This window comes from Phocoena phocoena, chromosome 1 (genome assembly GCF_963924675.1).
Source record: "Phocoena phocoena chromosome 1, mPhoPho1.1, whole genome shotgun sequence".
Lineage (NCBI taxonomy): Eukaryota > Metazoa > Chordata > Mammalia > Artiodactyla > Phocoenidae > Phocoena > Phocoena phocoena.
This window is the reverse complement of record NC_089219.1, coordinates 85,346,333-85,351,228: the sequence shown is the minus strand read 5'-3', so window position 1 is coordinate 85,351,228 and position 4,896 is coordinate 85,346,333. Positions and strand designations below refer to the sequence as shown.

Here is a 4,896-nt window from a genome sequence, read left to right as displayed (position 1 = left end):
GTATTCAAGTCAACACAAGTCTAGGCTGTCAATAACCCCCAGATCCCAAAAGACGATTTCCAGTCTGGCATACAAGAAGCTTGGAAGTTACCATTTCATCCTAACAACAAGTAAAAGCTAAACACAATGAAAAATCAACTCTTCTTAGATCCATAAGAGAAGTGAAGTCGCAGGGCAAACTGCTGTGCCCCTCCAATTGAGAGACGGGAAGGCAAGCACATAGAATCAGAACTTACCAACACAGAAACTCACGAGCAGCCACCTCACGGGAACTAGTACCATCAGGGTAGGGAAACCTAAAATGTAATCAATGAATTGCTGAAGGCTCAGTGTGGACAACCTCTGAGAGTTAAAAACTCCAGGAAGATTCAGTCATAAGGGGGTCCCCGCACTTTTGTGAGTTTTACCTTTACAAGCTTGACCTTTTGTGAGTTTTACCTTTAGAAGTTCTCACAGTGAATATCGAAGAAAAATCTCCTTGTGCTTCTGGCAGGACGAGGGGTAAAGGAACCATCTTGAGATATGTCAGAGCATTCTGTTCTTCATAACAAGATCTGTCCTTAGATGGCGGGGGGCGAGGCTGGTGTGACTCTGGGGCAGCAACATCTTTCTCGCCAAGATCTCACCACACTGGATGTTACCAGGTTGACTCCACTCTCGCATGAAGTTATCAGCAGACAAGCCACAATTAATATAGGTACACTTGGTCACATTGCCCATGGAAAATCTACCTTTGTGAAAGCTATTTCTGGAGTTCACACTGTCAGTTTCAAAAACGAGCTAGAAAGAAATATTATGATCAAGCTTGGATAGGCTAATGCCAAGATTTACAAACTTAATGAGGCAAACTGTCTTAGCCAGAATGTTACAGATCTTGTGGAAGTAGTATACCTGATGAGTTTCCTATAGACATTCCATGGACCAAAGGGAACTTCAGACTAGTCAGACATGTTTCTTTTGTTGACTGTCCTGGCCATGATATTTTGATGGCTACTGTGCTGAATGGTGCAGCAGTGATGGATGCAGCTCTTCGGTTAATAGCTGGTAATGAATCCTGTCCTCAACCTCAGACTTCTGAACACCTGGCTGCCATAGAAATTATGAAGCTGAAACATATTTTGATTCTGCAGAATGAAATTGATTTGGTAAAAGAAAGTCAGGCTAAAGAACAGTATGAACAGATCCTTGCATTTGTACAAGGTACAGTAGCAAGAGGAGCTCCTATTATTCCAATTTCTGCTCATCTGAAATATAATACTGAAGTTGTCTGTGAGTATATCATTAAGAAAATTCCAGTACCTCTAAGAGACTTTACTTCAGAACCCCAGCTTACTGTTATTAGGTCCTTTGATGTCACCAAACCTGGCTGTGAGTTTGATGACCTTAAAGGTGGTGTGGCTAGTAGTAGTATTTTAAAAGGAGTATTAAAGGTGGGCCAGGAGATAGAAGTCAGACCTGGTATTGTTTCCAAAGATAGCAAAGGAAAACTCGTGTAAACCAATCTTTTCCAAAATTGTATTACTTTTGAGGAAAAAAATGATCTTCAGTATGCTGCTCCAGGGGGTCTTATTGGAGTTGGAAGAAAAATTCACCCCACTTTGTGCTGGGCTGACAGAATGGTGGGGCAGGTACTTGGTGTAGTTGGAGCTTTACCAGAGATCTTCACAGAATTGGAAATTTCCTATTTCCTACTTAGACGACTTCTTGGTGTACACATGGCAGGAGACAAAAAAGCAGCAAAGGGTCAAAAGCTATCTAAGAATGAAGTGCTTATGGTGAACACAGGATCCCTTTCAACAGGAGGAAGAGTTGGGGCAGTCAAGGCTGATTTGGGTAAAATTGTTCTCACCAATCCTGTGTGCACAGAAGTGGGAGAAAAAATAGCCCTTAGCCAGAGAGTTGAGAAACACTGGCGTTTAATTGGTTAGGGTCAGATAAGAAGAGGAGTAACAATCAAGCCACTAGTAGATGATGACTGAAGATTATCAGTTAAATAATACATTTGGATGAAGTCAGAATTTCTCTTAACAACCTAGGGGTAAAATTTCAAAGCAATACTGGGGATACAGCTCATTACCTTAGTAGAAGCCATAAGGTTGTTTTCATTTTCTTCTGATGAAAATTAGCCTCTACTACTAAAATAAAAAATAGGGTCTATAATAAATGTCAGAATTGGCACGTTGATGGATTTAATCCACATTTTATCAGTAATTGATCATTAAACAGTGTCACATTTGTACATCAATTCAGGTTTGAAATGAAACTGCTATTACAACCAGACTTTGCTATAGCATACATACCACTGAACCTGTTTGAAATAAAGTTTTTCTCTTATTTTTTCAAGAAAAAAAAAAAGAAAAATTATTTAACCAGAGCCTAACCTGCTAGGGTTTTATAAGTGCCTAACTGACATGGGAAAAGGAAAATACACAACTCCAGCCTTTTTTTAGCCATCTTGTCTCACTTGAGAAGTGGAAGGAGGAGGAGAACTGAAAAATATGCAAGCAGAGAGATAGTTTAAGAAAGAAAGCCAAACATGAATGCTACAGATAAAAAATAATGTAACAGATGTGAATAATGCTTTTGATAGGTTTACTAGTAGACTGGACATGACTGAGGAAAGACTCTTTGAGCTTGAAGCTATCTCAGTAAAAACCTCCAAAACTGAAAAGCAAAGATGAAAAAAAAAGACTGAAAAAAATCAGAACAGAATATCCAAGAACTCTGGGACAACTACAAAAGATGTAACATAGGCATAATGGGAATTCCAAAAGGAGAAGAAAAAAAATACCAGAAGAAACATTTGAAACAATAATAGCTGAGAAGTACACTAGATTAATGTCAGACAACAAACCATAGATCCAGGAAGCTCAGAGAACACCAAGCAGAAAAATTACCAGAAATACTACACCTGGGCAAAACATTTTCCAATGACAGGAAAATCAAAGGTAAAGAAAAAGTCCTTAAAGAAGACAGATGGTGGACAAAAACCTTACCTGTAGAGGAGAAAAGATAAGAATTACATCTAACTTATCCTCAGAAACCACACAAGCAAAGAGTGTGGAGTGAAATATTTAAAGTGTGGAGAAAAGACACCACCAACCTAAGATTCTGTACCCTGCAAAATTACCCTACAAAAGTGAAGGAGCAATAAAGCCTTTCTCAGACAAACAATCCTCAGATGCCTAGGTTAATTTGTCACATAGCAAGGTCAAATAATTGAAACATGAGTAGGGAAGTAATGTCCTAATAGAGTCTAAGAAGATGAAAGATGGATAATCTTAGCCCAGTTTCTCAAAATGTTAGCTGCATTGGCAATATTTCAAAGTATAGTAAAATCTTAATTGAGCAATAGGTTCAGTTAACAAAAGTCACCTATCAACTTTTATAAGAAGAAAGTAACTTTCAAGCAAATAAGCTCCTATAGGAATATATACATACTTATATATAGAATCTGATTTCAGTATGCATTTGGACCAATCAGCTTGTTCTACTTTATCTTGGGGTAGGCAGCCCCAGAGTGTCAAGTTCCAATGCTTATCTCTTAGTTGATTGTTTGAAAGTCAGAATATATTTTGCAATAGCATCAGTATGATAAATGATAGCTTGTATATCAAGCCCACAAAAGACCAGGACAGATTTGATATGCTATACATTTATAGGAAAAAGAAAATTATAGAGTTGCAATACCAATAGTTAAAATATAAATTAAGTAAAGGCAATATTCATTATCTATGACTTGCCATGTTAACACACTTGTCCCCCTTAGGAGCTTCCACCAATGTCTCAAGTCCTTCGAATATCCTAGAAGTCAACAGCACTTTGAAAGTTTAGTCGTATTTATTATGGCAGAATACTAGTTTCAGATCAAATTTATGAGACAGCAGGATTGCATATTTCATGAGATGTGAATTCTCTTTATAGTACAATGGTGTCTATTCAATAATCAAATATGCAGTCTATTTGTACCATTTTAGTATTTTAAAATTCTACGAAATCTTATTTTGGTACTTTTGCTTTATAGGAAGATTATTGTTCATATTTATAATTTATTTGACTGTAAGTCCTTCATTAAGAATACGGCATCCAAATCACAACATTATTCCAAAGCTTCTTTATAACTCAGTTTCCAGAAATGCATTGTGGCAAATAAAATAAAATAAAATAAAAAGGATGTTCCATGTAGTTATTTTGGAGTTTAAAGAGATAGTTGACCAGGAAGCAGTTGATATACTTAAAGAGGTTTTTTTTTTTTTTTTTGAAGTACTCTTTAGAGTTCTTGATATGTTAGTGTACCTATGGATCTATAAAAAGGAGGCTATAATAGTCATCATTTCCAAGAATAAATTGACTCCAGAACATCCCCTCACTTTATTTTTCATGAAAACACTTTGGAAAATTATCATTTTGAAACAGAAGGAAGAAAGATAGATATTATAAAAGACTATGGAGGGGGCTTCCCTGGTGGCGCCGTGGTTGGGAGTCCACCTGCCGATGCAGGGGACGTGGGTTCGTGCCCCGGTCCGGGAAGATCCCACATGCCGCGGAGCGGCTGGGCCCGTGAGCCATGGCCGCTGGGCCTGCGCGTCCGGAGCCTGTGCTCCGCAACGGGAGAGGCCACAGCAGTGAGAGGCCCGCGTATCGCAAAAGAAAAAAAAAAAAAAAAGACTATGGAGGAAGAAAAGATTACTTAGGGAGGAAGGGATGAATTGTGAAAGACTAGTTGGTTTTAGGGAACAGAAAAGACAGAGTCAGTTGAGGCAGGATGGCTTTAGAGTTAGGCCTGAGTTTGAAACTCACTTCTAGCCCTTTCTAGGTGTGTAAACTTTATCAGGTTACATAATCTTTCCAGGCCTCAGTTTCCTCATCTACAAAACAGAGAAATAACAATAATAA

General features: G+C 38.1%; 1 pseudogene; it reads left to right on the top strand.

Moving 5' to 3' along the window:
* Positions 1–564: 564 nt before the first annotated feature.
* On the top strand, positions 565–1,979 carry LOC136128722 (eukaryotic translation initiation factor 2 subunit 3 pseudogene; annotated as a pseudogene).
* Positions 1,980–4,896: the final 2,917 nt, after the last annotated feature.